Source organism: Ambystoma mexicanum, chromosome 10, assembly GCF_040938575.1.
Source record: "Ambystoma mexicanum isolate Mex_15411 chromosome 10, UKY_AmexF1_1, whole genome shotgun sequence".
NCBI lineage: Eukaryota > Metazoa > Chordata > Amphibia > Caudata > Ambystomatidae > Ambystoma > Ambystoma mexicanum.
Genome location: NC_090932.1, coordinates 1,259,389,618 through 1,259,401,961, shown reverse-complemented (window position 1 = coordinate 1,259,401,961; position 12,344 = coordinate 1,259,389,618). Strand labels below are relative to the sequence as shown.

Here is a 12,344-nt window from a genome sequence, read left to right as displayed (position 1 = left end):
ACCTTTTTCCTGCAGCTGATTAAGTGTTTTTTTATCTCCATGCTGACAGCACATCTCACTGCATGTTGTCCACAGAGTGCAGGGAAGCCACCACCAGTGGCCAGAAAAGTCATTAATACACATTAAAGGAGGCATTTTTACCCTAAAGTGTCTCTTCGTCACAGGCCGTAATGGCAATACAGCTCCTTCTTTTGGAATTGGTATGCTCGTACTGTTGATCCAAATATATCAGTGGAGAGGGTAGGTGGAAATAAGGGCTCCTATGTATCCGTTGTTTCCTTTTTTGTTTGGATTATGTGCTGGCATTTAGAGAGCAAAGGTTATTGGTACACCATTTATATGCAGGGCTGGGCAGAGCCTAGGCTGAGATGGCCTGGTGGAATACAAATCTTTTTGTGCCTTCCCGAACCAAGGATGGGTATGCTGCAGTACCAACTCAAGTAGGCATTTGTTCCAAAGTTCATTGTCCTGATGGTAAAGATTTGGCCCATTCATATTGTCCTGCAGGGAGTTGGTCGACTTAGCGGGTTGGTTGTTGCAGAGCTTCGATTCATTATAGTGGTTGGTTACTTTTTCCAATGAAGTATTTGACACCTGCGGACCAAAGGTTCTGCATGCAATGCAAGCAGGTTGAAAGCAATGCCTTCCTGTACTGGGAGCCAGTTAACAAAAACAGAACAAATTAGAACACAGAAACGTGGATGATCGAGTTCGAAATAGTCAAAACTTAATTTACTTTGTCTTGTTTTAACAAGTCACCTGATCAGGACTAATCACAAAAACGTGAACATATGTCCACAGAGCAATGCATTGGCTTCTTCATTTTAATATTACATTTGGGAGTGGCTGAATTCAATCTATGTTGTGGACAGGTGGCATTACAAAAGTCTAGAGTTGATACCGACTATCAAGTGGATACACATTGTAAAAAACAAAAAGGTTGATGAAGAACATAGACAGTACTTTTCATCGTTGCATCATAAATTCTCTTTCAGGACATATTATAAAACATATAAAACAAACACATTTAAAATACTTTTTTAAAAATAACTTTTTCTTTACGGTGTTAAGATGGTCTTAAAACGAGATGCACTAGACCTTCCATCGAAATAGGACAAATGTTCTGTAATGTGCACTGATTTAAAGGGCCAGCGCGGCCAGATCAAAGTAACAGAGCCTGAAAACATTGCACCAAGTTCGTATTGCCGTCAGTGATCCAGAGCAGGTCCATTAGCACGATATCCTTAAGGCCAGCCGAGCTCTGGTGGACCAGTTGCTGTTATAGGGGCTCTGGCGCACAGCCCTTTTCCGTTGCCTTCCATCTTTGTACGGAGATTGCTTCTGCCCAAGCTGCGAGGCGCCGTGAAAGTGTCCTAAATATAAAGAAATGTAGAAACATGAATCCGCTCATACAGTAAAACAATGCCGCATTTGAATGCACGATCATGATAAAGTTACTGGAATCATCTGACGCGCTGGAGCGCCACTGTGCTACATGCAGAGAATGGCTCTAAAGTTAAGAGGATACATTTGCACTTCTAATTTCAGGTGCATGGGAGGTGCCACCATATGAGAACTGTAAAATTAAGTGAAGATCTAACGGTTACTTATCAGTAACAGCATTTCACCATCATAGATATCCATCTATTTTGTATTTTCAAGAGAATAGGGGTCAATGTTCAGTCATATTGATTTGATCCGTCATGCTCGTTTCCTTATCATTCCGCAAGATCAGTAGTATCACATTCTGTAAAAGATGCCGCCATTGGAGACAAATGGCCAGAGTCTCAAAATATAGCGCAATTGAAAGGAGCGCAGAAAACGCGCTCATTTCATTTGCGCTACTTTCAGAAATGGGCAGTTCACTTTATCCTGAAAGGTGACCAGAGCATTCACGAGAGGCGGGACAGTGGCGCAAAGACGCCCTGTCCAGCCCCCTTGCATGCATTAGCGTTGAATGTATGACAGGCTCCAAGCAAACACGTGGTTGCTAAGAGCACATTTCACTGATACAGGCCCTGTTTGGGGGATGGAAATGCTGGTGAGACAGCTGCAGTTTAAACAGCGGCTGTCACACTTACAACAGAAAATCCCTCCCACTGCGGCTGTTCTCACAGGCGCATGGGGATGAGCCTCATTTCTGGTCATTTAAAAGCGAATCCCATTTTTGAATTCGGGATGCGCTTTGAAATGCCCAGAAACGCTGCCTTATTTGCACATAGAGGGGAAAAAAGAAATCTGAATAAGCGCATCCGATGCCCTTTGTGAATTGGGCCGCACCTTTTTTTTGGGCGCAAGTGATGAGATGCGCCAGCACATCTGAACACTAGAGCCAAAAAAAGATGTGATAATGCTGCCCCAAGTGTCACAAGTAAGTTCATCTTTGACGCAGGTTATGCCATAGCTTCACATCCTAACGAACATACCATTAAGGCAGCCCAAAAATGTGGACAAGAAAGAGAAGTGGGCATTCACAACAAGCAGCTTTCTGAGGACAGATCCAACGACTTTAGCAACTGACCCCACAGTGAGTATACAATCAGTAACGCTTGCATGAGCTGCTTTACAAATTCCAGCCAGAGGTACAAAAAGGAAAAATGCGGCAGGTGTAGCCTAGTTTCTCAGTAGGTCTAAGGTGTACAAATCTTACTTATTTAGATATTTCCCTTTGACACTAGATCCCTGAGTTACACAGAAGGGACTTGTCTCTTAAACACTTCAGTGCTGCAGCAACACTTGCAGTGCTACATGTTTTTACTAGTGAATGCCGCAAGGATTTGGCTACTCACATCCTCTGCAATAGGGCAGGCTAGCCCAGTACACGGACGGCCACATTCTGGGTATTTAAGTGGTTACTGTTTTCTCTTATGCAAGGATAGCATAAAAATGTTATAGTATTTTAATACTGTACATTAGAAAAGTAGGCTAAAAGTTGACACGACAGCGAGAAGCAATGTTCCCAATTCAATGTACCCAAGGTTCTTTATGGGGAATTGAACCTGTGTCTCTTTACATGGGAGGTAACAATTGTACCACTGTGCTATTGCAGCTATGCTGCTACTCAGTTGTGAGGTAGGGTGGCGCCTTTTTCCTGCAGCTGATTAAGTGTTTTTTTATCTCCATGCTGACAGCACATCTCACTGCATGTTGTACACAGTGTGCAGGGAAGCCACCACCAGTCTCCCACTTCAGTGCCACAAGTTATTTGTGTGAATCAAGGGAAAGCCTTGATTCATAACAATATGCATAATAATGGGCCAAGCCTCCATCGGCACCCAATAAAAAAATAGGGTGTACCAACGCTTCAAAACTACCCTTCTCTGATCAGCTCTTTGGCAGTAGTGACGAATCTGGAGACTTCATCCATTCTTCCCTAGGTGGGGTTACCCCCTTTGAGGCTAGGGAGGTGAGCCAGCTAGGCAAAACCCTCCCTAGGGGTTTGGGAAAGAGATGTCATTTGGAGTGACTCCCTTTCAGGGGACAAGGACTCCCATTCCCACAGGGAACTCCCTATACCTAAAGTGTTATCTGTCTACACAGGAGTAAGAAAGACTGACATCACATCTGTATTGGACTCAAAGTAACAGTGACATTACCTCTAAGTGTTTGGCTCAAGGTGGTGCTGAACTTCCTATAAGCTTGACAGCCGGTGGTGAACAGTCCGCCCTTTTTCCATTTCAGAGCGAGAATAAAGGGCCAACAACCCTAGAATGCAGGAAAATAAAACCCTACACCGAGGTGAGCAGCCTCTGGCATGAGAACATCGGCGACTGGCAGAGCCACGCTGAACAGCGGAGCCGGCTGTAGCGTGGGAGAAAACAGACGCTGCGGGAGACGTCTGCCCAGCAGAGCAGAGTGGGGCCTGAGAGGCAGAGGCCATGCAAAGAGTACTGTCTCTGGAGGTGCGACCACATATAGGACGTGATGAGCCCGGAGGCCGCAAACACAGCCTGTCCACAGCTGGACTGGGCTTGCATTGTAAAACATGTATGGTAGCAATCAGATTTGGCTTTAATAATTGTGAGGAACAATAACAACATACCCTAAACTCTGGTATGGCTTATATTTAAGGTTTACAATAGCCACCATGTTAGTAACTCTCATATTTATGTATTTCTGGGAGAGAGAGATGCAGATTTAAATGTTAGCTTTGCACTCCAGTGATTTGGCGATCACAGCAGCTGTTAAACAGGGTACCTTTGAAATCTAAGTTGCTCTATGCTACTGGAGAACAGAAGCTGCAGATCAGAAGTCTGATGCAGCAGGGCAGAGGTATGTTCTATTCTTTTGGCATGGAGCTTATGGAAGGACGGGTCTGATTAACCAGCCACCCGTTCTGGGATGAAATTACCTACATCATTTGTATTGTTAAACACAAATACAAAAATCTATGGCTTCTACACACTTGACTGGCAATTCCTCAAACAGGTTCTGAAGGACCCACGTGGTGTTTCTTTGCCAAGTCTCAGTCAACTGCAGACAGGCTGGCTTTTCCCAGGCTTCCAGTATCAGAGCATCAACTGCCAGGTTAAAGGGCAAGAAGGTCTCCTTCTGAGAATCTTCATCAAGGATGTCCATAAGTACAAACGGAACCTTCGGCCTGGAAGGCACTGACAATCCTAGTGTTTCCACCACTTTGGTCAGCTCCAGGTAAAATGACCAATTGTGGGGACGTATCCAGACCAATGGCCTCCTGTAAGTTGGGAGCCAGCTCCGACAGCCCTTTCCCCTCACCACAGAACTCCTCTGGGAAGTCCATCACTTCTTGAGGGCATACGGCATACGTGGTTCACCCCCAAAAGGAGGGAGAACATCACCCTCTTCATTGTAGATCTCTCCCACTTACAGCATACACGCCCCCTGAGTGGGCAATACTCCGGAGGAGCTCTGGTGCCAATGACAACAAGGAACAGGGTGGCAGAGCTGCTTGCTCAATGCCTGAGAAAGGATCATGTTGCAGCAGAGATGGTTATTCACCATTAGGAGACCAAGCCAAACTCTTAGGCTTGCGTTCAAGGTCCTTCCCAATATTCCTACCAGCTTGTCCAAGCGTAGTGGGTGATGATGGCAGTGCAGGCCCACGGGCAGAAGCTGCAGGCACTTGGGCCTTGACAAAAATGCCAACCATCTTCAACCTTAAAGCCTTCCATTCCTCCAGGGTGGGGGGTTGCGTGAGAAATGGTACCTGTTAAGCCACTTCCTGGGATCTTCTGGAGTGGTGACTCTGCTTCTTCGAAGAGGAAGGAGAGTGGTGCAGAGAGGTACTGCTGAGAGAACATGACCACTTGTGGTGCTGCTGCTCCTTCTTTTCTTCTTTCGGGCACAGTACCGGTCTTCCGATACCTTCCAATGCTCAGATACCTTGCATGAGGTCTCTTGTGAAAAAAGACAAAGAGCTTCACTGCCTGGAGAGCTGTTGGATGCACTAAATGACACAAACCACAGTCTTGGGTTTCAGGACAAAGCCGCAGTGTTGACCGACGCAGGTGTACAGGAGACGCTGCCGGACTATACATAGCACGCTTCGCTATCTCCATGCTTCCATGCCTACAAGAACCGAGGTATGGACCCTCTGTGGCAAAGCCCTCGCAGGACAAGGCAGCTGTGTTGAGTGACGCAGGTGCGCAGGAGACTCTGCCAGACTATACGTAGCACGCTTCGCTACATCCACACTTCAGTGCCCATAAGAGCCGAGGTACGGATCCTCTGCGGCAAAGCCCTCGCAGGACAAGATTGCAGTGTTGAGCGACGCAATTGTTTGGCAGCAATGGGGTTGCGGAGTAGACAGTGAGTGTGGACGACCTCACCCTTCTGCGGCCGCCAGGTAAGAAGGTGTGGAGAGAGTTAGCTTGCTAAACTCCACGCAACCCCCCTGACCTGGTGCCCCTTCTCACTCTTACACAGAATTGTTTTTTCCCTGCATCCTGTCCTCCCATACCCCCACCCGCCCATGCCTACTTGTGCTTCCTAGCACCCCAGTTTTGTGTGCGCTCCCTCGCAACCTAGGTTGTGTGCTCCTTCACATCTTAACCCATGCGCCCTCCCTTGCATCTTAGGCTGCGTGCGCTCCATCCCAAGTCTAGGCCACATGCGCAACCTCTTACTTAGGCCATGTGCATCCCCCGCACATTTTAAGTCACATTGTCCCCTACAAACTCAGGCCGCGAGCGCTCTCTCTCTCTACTCGTCCGTGCGCACCCCTCAAGCTCTTAGCTGCTAGGTTCATTTGGTGATTGACTTTTGTCTATGTGTTGCATCCGATTTTCTGTCTGCTGTTCTGTCCTCTGTGTGCCTCTCCTTCTTCCGTGCCCCCTCTAGTAGTTCCCCGATGCTTACCTCTACCCAACATTTCGCCCTTCCCCTCTCTACTCTCCGCCCCCCTCTTCCTCACTGCACCCGCTATGGTGCTTTCTGTCTTGCCTTTCTTCTCTAACTGCTTTTCTATCGACTATCCGATCCACCTCACTAAGTTTGGCAGGAAGAATCTCAAAAGGGACATCCTGGTCTCCAACCCAGGCATCCCTATCGCTGATACCTACACCAGTGCTTCCCCCAGACAGACCCTTACCGACATCCACTTTGTCATTGCCTCTCCAAACCTATGGACCCCCCATATGGTCTCTGTTCCCTCTCCTTTTTCCTCTTCACACATTAATGGTGGCACCCTGTGAGAGGCCCTCCTGGCCACCTTCCACTCCTCCAAGACCATCATTAATGTCTACTTACACTGCAGCGTCTTGGATCAAGGCCCTCAGGCCAACCTCCTCCTCTTTGATAGACGCTTCCTGCGCATTATCAACTTCCTTTCTTCTGCTGTCCCTTCTTTCCCCTCTCTGGCTCCTCTGTCAACTCCATCCTCTGCCATCTCTACGGCTGCCTCTGCTGCTTCTCCGTCCACCCTGTTCCCTCCTTCTTCCCCCACCAGACTTCCAGACTTGATATGTAACACAAGTCAACTGCTATTTGTCTTTGTAACAGCTTTGTAAGCTTAAGCGCCCAGATACCTGAGGGTTAGGCGCACTCTATAAATAAACTAAACCCCTCTGGAACCCATCTCCTCCTTCCTGGCTACCTTGCCTTCTCCTCCTTCCTCCTCTGCCCATGCTCGGGCACCTGCAACACTTATCGCAGGGCGTACCTCTGATTTGATTGATTTGTTTATTTATATAGTGCACCTAACCCTCAGATATCTGGGCGCATTACGTAGGTTACATAGTTGCAAAATTACAGTGCAAGGTTACAGCGAGGAACATGCATGTTTTATGTACAGACATTGAGCTATATAGAATTAGATGCATCATATATACAGGTAGTCATATAAAAGTTGGATACACCGTATGTGCAGGTACATCAGGTAGGAATTGACAGCTGATTTGAGATTATCAGGAAGAAATACAAGGCATTTTTGGTGTCTACTGGGTGAAGTGCCCATTTTCTTGCTCTTAATGCTATGGGAAGAGAGTTCCATAGTTTTGATGCTAAAACACGGAAGCTGCTGCCCCCAGATTTCTGTAGATTAAATCTAGGGACACAGACAGCATAGTTGTGAAAATCTGGTGGGTTGGTCTGATTGGCTTTTAATACATTTACATGTCAGGTATTTGGGTGCTGAGTTAGACAGCCATTTATGGATGAGAGCTAAAGTTTTAAACGTAATTCTGTTTTTGACTGATAGCCATTATGAATTGCATCTGGCAGCTGATATGTGATGCGATCTTGGTATGTTGAGAGCAGATCTGAGCGCATTATTTTGAAGTGTTTGCCGTTTTTTTTAGGTTTTGTTTGTTGGTTCCTAATTATAGTACGTTGCAGTAATCCAATTTGGATAAAATGAGTGCTCTGCCTAGCGTAGAGCAGCTTGCTGTCGACAAGAAAGGTCTGCAGGCGTTTATTAATTTGCAAATGTAAGCTGTTGCGTTCACTTGTCTGGTCAAGGTCAAGGAGGAGTCGAGATAGACGCCAAGTGTTTTGACTTCCTTAGACACCAATATATTAATACCAACTAGATTAAAGGATTTAACCTAGTTGTCTAGTATTTTTATTCTAGTCTGGGAACCAATAAGAAGTAGCTTGGTCTTATCGTTAAGTCAGAGGCCGTGTGTGGCCATCCATGCCTGGATGATGAAGATTTTATTCAGTAGTTTTCTATCGAGGTCGTAATCCCCAGTGATTGGCAGGAGGGATTTGGGTGTCATCTGCATAGTTAGTGTAGGTGACACCCAAATGGTCAAGGTCGTCGAACAGGGGCTTGGTGAAAATATTATACACGGTCGGTGTAACGCAAGACCCCTGTGGTACACCGCAAGTTACCAGAGCTGGATCGGCCGATACAGTTGGTGCAAAGACCCTCATCGTTCTATTGTCAAGGAAGGATTGTATCCAGGCTGTTGCTTTATCTGAGAAATGAGCTGACGAGGTTAGGTGATTGCACAAGACTTCATGACTGATAAGGTTGAAGGCAGCTGTTAAATCAAACAGTAGAAGGAGGGCTAAGCTTCCATTGTCTTTTTGGTCGTCCATTTTTGTTTTCAAGTCTATTAAGGTGGTTTCGGAGCCATGTCTAAGTCTGAACCTAGATTGTTGCAGGCCCAAAAGATTGTTGGTTTCTAAGTGTTCCTGTATCTGTAAGTAGGCGGCCCTGTCAAGAATTTTCAGCAGGAATGATACTGTTGTGATGGGTCTGAAATTTGTGGGAATATCCGTGCAAGGTTAGTTATTTTTAATAGTGGAAGGACCCAGGTATCCTTCAGATTAATTGGAACCAATCTGGTTTCAAATGATGTGTTTATGAAAGTGGTGATGAAGGGAGTGAGATCTCTAGCTGCCTCTCTGATAATGTTTGCGGGGCAGATGTCCCACTTGAATTTAGATGGTTTGAGGCTGGTTATTGTTTTCTACTTCGTTGATGGATAGAGGGGTGAATTTGAATATGCTGTGTGAATTTGCGGCTGAAGGCTGGGACTGTATAAGTGATTCAGTGGAGATGCTGAGTTTTTTGTTTTAAATTTTAGCTTGGAGCAGCAAAATGTTATGTAGCAAAGCTTCTTGTATCTTGGTGCACCAAGTCTCATCTTTGGTGCACGTTTCAGTAGGGGGTATGTAGCCCTCCACTGAAGTTCTTCAAAGGAGGAAACCTGCTTCACATTGCTACTCTCAAATGTCGCTCAGCTGTCACATACTCCTCTGATATCAGCTGTCTCCTGGAAGAACTCGATTTGGATGTACTCGGTCTGACAAGCTTTGACACTCTCCTTCCTGATGGCTACAAGATTCTCTCCGAACCCAGAACCAACCCCATCCCGTGGGGGTGTAGCCTTGATCTTTCCAGAGTGGATCCCTGGTTCTATAATTCCTATGCAGGACGACTACTCCTTTGAATGCCTGGTCTTCAGACTCTCTGTCTCCTAGCCTTTCTCTGAAAGTGGCCATTATCTACAGGCCGCCTGGCCAGGTCCACCCCTTCCTCTCTAAGTGGGCAGACCTCTCCTACACCCTGCTCGCCTCTACCTCTCAACTTCTCCTCCTTGGAGACCTTAACATGCACCTGGATGCTACCTGCCCTTCTTCAGGACACTTTCACAACGTCTCTCTCTCTCTCTCTCTTTTCCTCTGACCCGCATCACTCTGTAGGGCACACCCTGGATGTTCTGATCTCATCAGACCCCCCCACCCCCTCTCCAACCATCTCACCACTCCTCTCTCCTGGAGTGATCACTTTCTCCTTTCCCCTACCTCTCTCTTTCTACCCCTCAGGCCAAGCCGACTCCAGCACTGCCACCTACCTTCTCGGTCATTCGACCCATGCAGTGTGTGTCAGCTGAGGCTTTCGCTGCTACTTTCTCTCCTCCTTCTGCACCTTTGGCTGACTCACACCATGCCTGAGTCCTATCTAACCTTCATCTCTCTATCTCTAACCCTCTTGATGTACTTGCCCCTGTCATGAGGGTCCGCTTGAAGCCTAAATCCAAGTGCACCTCGTCACACACAAACGCGAGTGCAGGGTGGCTGAGAGAAAGTGGAGGGAATCGGGTGCACCCTCTGACAAACTGGCCTGCCACCTGCTCCAAAGGCAAGACAGACTCTCCGTCCTCCCCAAGAAGAGAGCCCATATCCAAGCTAGCATCTGTGGCATTTAACAACTCGGCTGAACTCTTCAAAATCTGCATGGAGCTGGCCAATCCTGCTGTAGTCTACCTCTCCTGTTCCCTCCCAGGCCCTCTGTATGGCATTGGCTTCTCATTTCATCACTAAAACTTCTGTCCACCCTCTCTTCCTTTTCGTCCTCCTCCTCCACCTCCACCCCTGGCCCACCTGTGGCCATCTCTTTTCCTTCGCCCTTGTTTGCCCCTGACAATGTTTCTAGAGAAGTCTGATCTATGAAAGTCTCGTCAAAACAAGTTCTCCCGTGTCCATCCAGGACGACATTGACACCCTTGCTCCAGCCTTGGACGATTTCTGTAATCACTTATTTGCCTCTGGAACCTTCCCATAGCCCCTTAAGCACTCCCTTGTGCACATCCTTCTAAAGAAGCCCTCTGCCGAGCCTTCCTCTCCGGCTAACTATCGCCTGATCTCCATCACTCCTTTCCTTCACAAACTCTTGGACAAGCTGGCCATCCCCCCGTTTAATCTACACACTGAATCTGTTGGTTGTCTCCACAACCACCATCTGGCTTCAGAGCTGCCAGAAGCACAGAAACTGCTCCGCTGAACACCCGTGAAGACCTGCCCTCTAACCTGGATTCTAACCTTCCTTCTGTCCTCATTCTCCTCGATCTCTCTTCTGCTTTTGATACAGTGAAACATGGCAACCTGCACAATCGCCTCCATGATAACCTGGGTATCACCGATCAGGCCCTGGCTTTCGATGACTTCCTTTCTCACTGACCGACCCTCTTAGGTCTAACTGGAGTCTTTCCTCTCTTCTATCTCTCTTTCTACTTGTGGTGTTCCCCAGGAGACTAACCTTTCTCCCTGGATTTACAACCAACACCGGGCATATCTTGCCCACTGCATAGCTGCTTTCTGCTTCAACTTTCAGTGTTATACAGATGACACCCAGCTCTCTTTCAGGCTCCCCTCGGCCGCGTCGGCTCCTTCTCTCATTCCAGATTGTCTGGCCGCAAGTCAGGAATGGTGTGCCGCCAATGATCGCTGTCTCAATGCCAGTAAGGCTGAGATCCTCCTCATCGGTACACCAGCTCCCTCCTTTCCCCTCACTCTCTAGCCACCCACTCTGGGCCCTCGTCCTGCTCCTACCTGTGAGGCTAAGAACCTTGGGATCATCTTCGACTCCACCCTCTCCTTCTCTCCTCACATCTCTTATGTCTCTAAGAAGTTAAACTATCAGCTGCACCTCCTCAGAGGTATTCTTCCTTTCCTCACTTTCCTCCAGAAGCTCACTGTCTCCAGAGCTCTGGTCTTCTCGAGGCTGGACAACTGCAGCAGCCTCGTTCTAAATCTCCCTGCCTCTACTCTCCAACCTCTACAACTTATCCAGAACAGGGCTGTGGGACTTGTCCATGGCCTCGAGCCCAGGGATTGTATCTCTCCAGCTCTGAAATCTTCACTGGCTCCCAGTGGTGGCAAGGATCATGTTCAAGACCCTCTGCTTCGTCCACAAGGCTTTCTATAGCCCGACACCACACTACCTCTAGCTCTCTCTTCCTAAACATATCCCTTCTTGAGCTCTCCGCTCATCAACCTTCAGCTCTCTGAGGATCAGTCGCCTTTCCAAGCAGAGAGTTGGTGAAAGATCTCTGTCTTCGGCTGGGGCCTCCACCTGGAACAGCCTCCCTGCCGCTCTCAAACTTGAACAGAACCACCTCTGGTTCCAGAAGCATCCCAAGACCTTCCTCTTCGCTTCCGCTTTCTCTCTTCCTCTCCCCTACTGATGTCCTAACTGCTCCATGCACGTTACCTGGCTACCCTCTGAAGTTGGGCCCAGGCTCCTGCATATCCAGTTGCACTCTGCACTGCCTCACGGCTCCCCAGCACTTGTGGTCTGTATCTGCAACCCTACAGTCCCTTCTCTCTGCACATATGTGCCACACGCTGGCCTCACTTTTTGAGTTACCTGTGCTTCTCCCCCCCACCATCTCGGCACTTCTCCCCGTCCACTTCCCACACCTGTGCGATCTGAATGACACGAGGCCTAATAAGATTGTTGTTTTGTCCTCCCTCTGTTTCCCCCTCCTTGTCTTGTTGTGTCTCGAAACACTTGGTGTGTTATAAATGCCATATCATGTCATGTTCCCTCCCACAAACAGCATACACAGATCCTGTGGCGGACAGAAACCAACATTTGCCAACCGCAATCTATGCAGGACTTGAATCCAGAGGCC

At 47.8% G+C, this 12,344-nt stretch overlaps 1 protein-coding gene across 2 annotated transcripts in view; it reads right to left on the bottom strand.

Annotated features, from left to right (window-relative positions):
- Positions 1-705: 705 nt before the first annotated feature.
- Positions 706-12,344, bottom strand: part of RBM19 (RNA binding motif protein 19) — a 1,396,549-nt gene continuing 1,384,910 nt past the window's right edge. The window contains exon 25 of one of the 2 annotated variants that reach the window (XM_069619226.1): positions 706-1,373. The gene's annotated coding sequence lies outside the window, so the exon portion shown is untranslated. The remainder of the gene's footprint in view (positions 1,374-12,344) is intronic. The other variant, XM_069619227.1, reaches the window with a different exon arrangement.